A 9,174-nucleotide genomic window follows, 5' to 3' on the forward strand; every position below is an offset into this window, starting at 1 on the left:
TGGAAAGTAAACAACAGAAATTCCTGAGAGACAAGGGTGATTATAAGAATGAAAGAGTTTTCTCCTGGGGTATGGAATTGAATAAGGAGAGAGGTAGATGGGAACGAATAAGACCTATTTTGAAACCGACTAAATGGAGAAAAACATCTACTGTAAGTGTAGCTCCACACCAACAAGAGATATAGATGAGACCCAAGGGGTAACTTTTTTTAGTAACTACCAACAGCGAAATGGATACAAGTCGGGAGATACAAGAAACTGGGAAAGTAAAAGGCAAAATGAAGAAAGGAGGAAAAAAGATAAAGGACAAATACAAACAACAGAAGGAAATATAGAGGAAGAAGAAGGGAAAAAAGAGAGAGAAGTGAATTTGAGAAAGGGAACAAGAAAGATGGAAATACAGAAAAAGAAGAACTAACCAAGTCCCAGAAAACCATCATAGAAGATGATCTTGTGATCAGTTTGTCATCTTATATATTGACGGACTATGAAAGAACTTTATTGAATAAGGGTTTAACATTTTGTCCAACTAGTCATTTTTCTCTTTTTTCCACAATAGTAGATCTTAATAGATTTATGCGGTCTATCTCTCTTTAGAAGATACTTTAAAAGTGTTGAATGTGGTAAATTCAAGCAAAGTGATGTACCTATTGGATGTGAGACCCTGTTAGATTCTATAGAGGAATATGGGGAAAACTTTGCTACACAAGATGTTATGACAGTTTTAGCAGATATACAGGATGTGAATACAATAGATATATTGGGTGAAGGTAATAAAGTACATACTGATTTAAAACCTAAGTCTACATTTTATCCAATAGGGCAGAATGGACCATTCTTGGATCGTTTCTATAAATTGATATGTGATGATTTAAAAGCACTCTCTAAAAAGAGAGACTTCCCAAAAAGACATGACAATTTAACTAAAAAAGAATATGAAGCATTACAATCTTTGAAAGATAATGATAACATAGTTATATGCAAATCTGATAAAGGGGGATCTATCGTTATTCTAGATAGAGATTATTATGAAACTGATATAATGGATCAATTAAGAGATACAAAGCAATATCAATGTTTAGAAAGCGATCCAATCAAAATATTTCAGTCTAAATTTAGAGAAATTCTGGAATATGGGAAATCTATGGGAATACTCACAACAAAGGAATTTGATTATATTTGGTGTGAGTACCCTAAAATTCTGATATTCCACACACTCCCCAAGGTTCAGAAGGGTTTGGAAAACCCCAAAGGTAGACCAATAATAGCAGGTATGGGGTCCCTAAATGAGAGACTTGGGGAGTATGTGGATAAACTGCTTCAACCAATAGTAGTCAACCTTAACTCATGTATAAAAGATAGTGGGGATATCATCACCAAATTGCAAGTTGTAATATGGGAAAATTATATGATTTGGGTAACCCTAGATGTTACAGCTTTATATTCCTCTATAGAACGTAATCTGGGCCTACAGGCCCTATATTATTGGCTGTATAACTCTAATTTATGGGATAGACTATTGATGAGAGGATATAGTACCAAAACTCTAAGTGACCACAAACATATGTTACGAGATAGTGTTAGAGATAAATGTGACAGAACAAACAAACATAGGAGATCTAACATGACTGATAGAGAAAAAGTTTATTTTGTGACTTACTATAGTGATGAGGCAGTAGACATAAAACGGATAATAATGAAACATTGGGATGTAGATGTTCAGATCCACAATAAATATTGAAAAACCATGGTTTACATATAGGAAGAGCAGATCTATTGCAAGCCTCATATCACCCAGTATGTTACCTGAAAAACGAGAACAGAGAAGACTTAATTGGTTATCCAGTGTAGGAACCTATAAATGTGGAGCAAGAGTTTGCAAGGTTTGTAAATATATCAATGTATCAAAAAACTTTAGGCGTACAGCAACATGTAAAGAGTATGAGTGTAAAACCTATATAAACTGTAAAACTGAAAATGTGATATATCTGGCAACATGTATATGTGGTTGTCAATATGTAGGTAGAACTATGCAGCGAATGAAGGATACAATTTTGGAGCATGTGGCATGTGTAGGGAGAAAATATGTTTCATCCTCCATAGCTGAACACATCTTAAAGGGATCCTGTCATCGGAAAACATGTTTTTTTCAAAACGCATCAGTTAATAGTGCTACTCCAGCAGAATTCTGCAATGAAATCCATTTCTCAAAAGAGCAAACAGATATTTTTTTTATTCATTTTTGAAATCTAACATGGGGCCAGACATTTTGTCAATTTCCCAGCTGCCCCCAGTCATGTGACTTGTGCCTGCACTTTAGGAGAGAAATGCTTTCTGGCAGGCTGCTGTTTTTCCTTCACAATGTAGCTGAATGTGTGGTTTTTACTATTGAGTGCTGTTCTTAGATCTACCAGGCAGCTGTTATCTTGTGTTAGGGAGCTGCTATCTGGTTACCTTCCCATTGTTCTTTTGTTTGGCTGCTGGGGGGAAAAATGGAGGGGTTGATATCACTCTAACTTGAAGTACATCAGTAAAGAGTGATTGAAGTTTATCAGAGCACAAGTCACATGACTTGGGGCAGCTGGGAAATTGACAATATGTCTAGCCCCATGTCAGATTTCAAAATTAAATGTAAAAAAATCTGTTTGCTCTTTTGAGAAATGGATTTCAGTGTAGATTTCTGCTGGAGCAGCACTATTAACTGATTAATTTTGAAAAAAAATGTTTTTCCCATGACAGTATCCCTTTAAATATACATAATGGTAATGATAGATGTATATCCTTCCAAGGCACAGAACATGTAAGATTGGATAGGAGAAAAGGGGATTTGGAGAAACTTATTAACAGAAGGGAAACATGGTGGATGTTTACTTTAGAAACAGAGAAACCAATTGGTTTAAATAAAGATTGGGAGATCAATATTGAATAGATAAATTAATAAGATAAATACAAAGGTAAATATTTGTTTATAGGGATTCAAAAATATTTATAATGTGGTTCCCATTAATCCCCAAAAGAGAAATAGCATACATGGAACAAACCTTTCTTTTACTTTTATGGTTTGTGGTGATTTTAATATTCTTAATAGATTTAGGTACTGAAGACAAGATGAGAAGATATATTTTTCTTTTTCACATGTGCAATATACCTTTAAGAATCACATAGTGTGCATTGTCTGTAATTATGGTTGCTATAAAGTTGTCTTGTAAAAAATCTGTAACACTCTGAGGAAGTGCCTTAGGGCACAAAACGCGTCAGTGTTGATTAACATGCACTGTACCTAAAATGACAAATTTTAATGGATTAAATAAAGTTGAATATTTTATATTTTGGAAGTCGTGTCAGAGAAATCTCAGAAAGGGGTCTCAGCGCCATCTTGGATGGGCCGCCTCACATATTGATCCATTCTCTGCGACATATCTGTTGGCTTTTTTGGTCCTCTGTTGCCTCCCATATCTGTCAGGTATAACCAAGTGTTCAGTAGATATGAATTAACTGAGAAGTAGCGGGTTGAAGTTCAGTTAAGGATCAATGTGCCTATGGCAATGTGCCCTCTGTAGACAGGTGTGAGGTGTTGTGTAAAATCCAATTTTTATGATATGCATTAAAAACATAACATCACCAAACAGGCATGTAAAAGGAGGGAGGCATGCTTTACATGTTTTGTTACTCATACAAATTGGATATATATACAAAAGTTTCCTTAATTATAAACAATAAAATGCAAAATATATTTACACACACAGGCTAAAAAGTACCAATATATAACTATTTACAGTATGTAAATTCATGAAATTTCTCATGCAACAACCTGCAATACAAATAAGAAATACATATGATATATATATACACATATATATATATATACAGGTATGAGATCCATTACCCAGAAACTCATTATCCAGAAAGTTCCGAATTACAGGAAAGCCCATCTCCCATGGACTCCATTATAATCAAATAATCCACATTTTTAAAATTGATTTCCTTTTTCTCTGTAATAATAAAACAGTACCTTGTACTTGATCCAAATTAAGCTATAATTAACCCCTATTGGAGGCAAAACCTGTCTATTGGGTTTATTTAATGTTTACATGATTTTTTGGTAGACAGGGTATCCAAATTAGGGAAAGATCCATTATCTGGACAACCCTAGGTCCCAGGCATTCTGGATAACAGGTCCCACAAATCCTGCATGTAGAGAGACATGATGTCTGGTGATTTTAATAGAGTGAGCTCTAATATATGTTCTAGGCAAAAGGAGCCCCCGAATAAGATATAGTGGATCTATCTGTCAATGGTTATATGACATCCAACTCCTGCATGAGGACAGAGTGACAAAAAACAGATGCTGGGAGAGGAACAGTGAAGATAAATTTGATTATTTAAAAAAAAAATTACAGCATTTTTAATAATATTTAATATATTTAGAAAACTTCTTATTTTAGTATGCTGAAGCTTACCATATATAAAATTTAGATTTTTGTGATAGTTCCCCTTTAATAAAGAAGTAGGTTAAAAAAACTGAACATTGTGTTTTAAGATCCTGTACCAGCCTAAGGCAACCCATGGGCATTTAATTAATTTCTTGGACACAGAGCACTCGCGGAAACTAAAATCAATGGCTTACAGGAAAAAAGCAAGTAAAAGCAAACAAATCAACTGAAAAGGATAGGTATTTGTTATTAACTGCTATTTTATTGTAAGGTTTTATATTTAAATACTTTATAGATTTTTTTTCTGTTTTGGGTGCTAAATAGCAAAATTTGGTGTGCTATTGTGCTTACAGCAAGTTTGTCACAACCTGCTATAATTTGCAGTTAGTTTTCCCTCAGTTTGAAGGGGTGGGGTTTGATTAGTTGCACCTGAACAGACTGTATAAATAGAACCCCAGAGACTCCAGTGTTTAGCTGCTCTGTAAGTGGGGGATCTGTAAGTGGGGGATCTGTAAGTGGAGTTGCAAACACAGGAGTTATTGGGGGATCTGTAAGTGGAGTTACAAATATAGGAGTTATTGGGGGATCTGTAAGTGGAGTTACAAATACAGGAGTTTCAAACTAAAGGAGGTTCAAACTAGGCCAAAAGTTTGTTCTAAACTCAAATTTTTTTTTTATTCCTGTTTTGATTTATAACTGGGATAATGAGTGCTAGCAAGATTGAAGGTCTGACCCAGTGCACATTCTGCCATATGTGTGCAGATTTGGAACAAGAGGTCCAAATTGCTTACCTCTGTGGTGGTTGTGAGCTTTGTTCACAGAAGGGCGAAAAGACAGCCGAGAAAATTCATATGCACTAATTTTGGGGTCCATACATGCCACTTTGTTATATCTATCCATATTGGGCATCAAAGTGTTCAGTAGACCTGTGGCGTCAATATTTAGGGTGTTTTTCAATTGTATGTAAGAAATTGGGTGATATTAATGTCACTAATTGCAATATTTTTAGGTGATTTTCAGAAATACATCCCCATATGGTCTTCCACTTCAGATACTGCAAAATCAACACATGTACAGCATTTTTTGAGAGGCAAAGATAGAAAAAAGTATGTTCACCTTAGAAAACCATATATTTTTGGAAAGTACGCATTCTGACTGAAATACAGCACTGTGCACATTAACTGTAACACCTACAATTATATTTAATGGCTTGATCCATGTGATTTTGCAAGAGACCTTTTTATTAGGATAATCTGAAAAAAAATGTTAGTCATTTATGAAAATTTACTAATCTGAAGAATAGGATGATATTTTGCTACCAGACATATTAGTAATTAATGGGCATAATAAAATTCTCTTTTTTTATTAGTTATCCATTCGTAAACCCGCTCTGGATGTCATTTCAGACAAAACCATGAATATGCTACTGGCCCAAACAATTTTAACTGCTCATTCTCAAAATAATGAGTAAAATCATTATCTCCATTACAGTAAAAATACACCATAAGGTCATTATTGATTTAATAAGATAAAAAATGAAGTGGTAGAAATAAATTCCTAATCTAAAAAGAAAACATACTGTTTCTCTTTTTCAAAGAATTGAACAACTAGAGTCTAATTTAGATAGTACCAGTGTTGTTGCCAATAGCAGCCAATTGGGTTGTTCTTAAATTTTCCCTATTTTTACAATTGCTAGTGATTTTTACCAGCTTGAGAAAAAGAGTTCTTGAACTTGACCTTGATTCAATGTTTTGTTCTTAAATGATCCATATCTTTTAAATTTTTAATCATAATACATAGTACATAAACACATGTCCCTCAAGTTCAACCTTTAAACTCTATATATAACCTGCCTAACGGCTAATTGATCCAGAGGAAGGCAAAAACCCATATGAAGACTCTCCAATTTGCCTCAGATGGGGAAAAAATCCTTCCGGAACCGACTTTCTTCTAATCAGAATGGGTGCCCATGTGTCAGCTGGAAGGACCTACTGAAGCATCAGAGAGATGATCCCCTTTTTTACATAGTTATCATATCACCCCTCAAGTGCCACTTCTCCAGCGTTAACAACCCAATGGCCAGTCTTTCCTCATAGCTGTTTACCAGCTTAGTTGCCCTTCTCTCAAACCTCTCTAATTCAAAAATTTCCCATTTTAGCACTGGAGACCAAAAATGTACAGCATATTCTAGATGGGGCCTTACCAGCACTCTGTACAGTGGAAGAATGACCCCGTCCTCCCGCAAATCTATGCCCCTTTTAATACAGCTCAATACCTTGTTTGCCCTTGCAGCTGCTGACTGGCATAGCTTGCTACAGCCAAGTTTAATACCTAAAAGGACACCAAGGTCCTTTTCCATTATATATCTGCTTAGTGCAGTCCCATTAAGGGTATAAGTGGCTTGCATATTTTTACATCCCAGGTGCATGACTTTACATTTATTGACATTGAATCTCATCTTCCACTTAGCAGCCCAGATTGCCAGTTTGTCAAGATCCAAAACTACGCAGCCCAATTAATTCCACCCAGGATGTGTTATCCTTGGTTGGAATTAATTGGGTTGCGTAGTTTTGTGTCATCTGCAAACATTTATACATTACTTACAATACCCTCAACTAAAGCATTAATGAACAAGTTAAATAAAATAATAAAAGAGTACCCAAAACCGAGCCCTAAGGGACCCCACTAAGGACCATACTCCAAGTAGAGAATGTACCATTAACAACCACCATCTGTACCCGATCCTGTAGCCAGTTTCGTATCCATGTTAAAACGTCTTTATTAAGCCCAACAGCCCTTTGCAACTGACTAGTTTGAGGTGAGCCAACATTGCAGCTATGAGGTGGGTGATGGAACTAGCACTGTTTCAATATCTGTTAAAACCATAGTGGCACCATTATTTAAAGGAACAACACTCTCAACCTGTATCTTTTTACTATTAATATACTTTAAAAACCTTTTGGGGCTAGATTAGTCTCTGCCACAGTGCACTCCTCATTTTCTATGTTTGCAACTTCTGTCCCTGCAGACTTGTACTTTTTAAATGCCTTTCTCTTCTTTCCTATTAACTTCTTTAATTACTATTAACTTCTTTAATTACTATTATACCAACTTTCAGTATTATACCAATCTATTTCAATTCCACAAGTTGGTCGCTCAAACCATCAAAAATTCCAATACGGGAATATCAACTTAAAAAGAAACAAACATTGGAATTAAAAATACAAATTAACAAATTTTATTTTTCACAATTCATTAACTAATATAATTAATTAGTGACTAGTCAGTCTACTAATTCATTAAACACTTTAAAATAATAAATACATACATTTCTGACCATCATTTCTCTAAAAAGACATATCAATAATTTGGAGCTATTTCAAAATAGTCCTGCCCTTTAGGAGCTAAAGTGTGCTTTTCTGAAATTCAGGGTTTTTGTTGTCCTAGGGGCAGATGTATTAAGGGTCGAATATCGAGGGTTAATTAACCCTCGATATTCGACTAGGAACTAAAATCGTTCGACTTCGAATATCGAAGTCGAACGATTTAGCGCAAATCCTGCGATCGAACGATTTTTTGATCGAAGGATTAAATCGATTAAATCGATTAAATCCTTCGAATCGAACGATTCGAAGGATTTTAATACAACGATCGAAGGAATATCCTTCGATCAAAAAATCACAGGCAAGCCTATGGGGACCTTCCCCATAGGCTAACATTGACTTCGGTAGCTTTTAGCTGCCGAAGTAGGGGGTCGAAGTTTTTCTTAAAGAGACAGTACTTCGACTATCGAATGGTCGAATAGTCGAACTATTTTTAGTTCGAATCGTTCGTTTTGAAGTCGAAGTAGTAGTCGAAGGTCGAAGTAGCCCATTCGATGGTCGAAGTTGCCCAAAAAACACTTCGAAATTCGAAGTTTTTTTAATTCGAATCCTTCACTCGAGCTTTGTAAATGTGCCCCCTAGTGTATATTTATTTTTTGCACCAAACACTAAATGAGATCACATCATGCTCACTATTACATAGGTGTTCAATTACTTGCACATTTGTATATGTTCTGGATCATTAGAGATAATTAGATCTAGTATAGCATGGTTTCTGATTGGCTCTTCAACAACCTGTTCCATAAAATTGTCTTGTAACAAGTTTATAAACGTGTTCCCATTAACTGCCCTGGCAGTACTGTTGCTTCAATCAATATCTGGGTAATTAATCTATCATAGCCTACTACAAACAAATAAAACCAAAGGGGTAGCTATTGTGTTTGCTAAGAATGTTATTGACTAAGGCTGACCCAGCCCGTAGATATGTTTTTGTAAAAGGTACCCTTGACAATCACTTTTTTTTTTAAAAGTTTTTATTTTGTGTTTTCAAACAAACAAACAAACACTTAACAACAGACAATGTAAGCATTGTTGATGAAGGATGCAATTGGTCACGCAGGACCACAACATAGTGAATTAAATCATTTAGTTATACATTTTGAGCACAGAGTATGTTACATATTAGGTTAATGTGCGTAAACGTGCTTATATGAGGTTGAGTTTACTGAGAAGGAAATAGGTATATTACATATATTATCTCATACATTTGCATTTATTGAGTCTCTGGGTCTACTTCAGGACAGACCTCTAACCAGGGTTCCCAGATTTTTCCAAATGTTTTGGGGCATTGTCTGGCTATATATGTTAATTTTATCATTGGTAGCCTGTTATTAACCAGTTTTACCCACTGCTTTACT

Source organism: Xenopus laevis, chromosome 4S (genome assembly GCF_017654675.1).
Source record: "Xenopus laevis strain J_2021 chromosome 4S, Xenopus_laevis_v10.1, whole genome shotgun sequence".
Lineage (NCBI taxonomy): Eukaryota > Metazoa > Chordata > Amphibia > Anura > Pipidae > Xenopus > Xenopus laevis.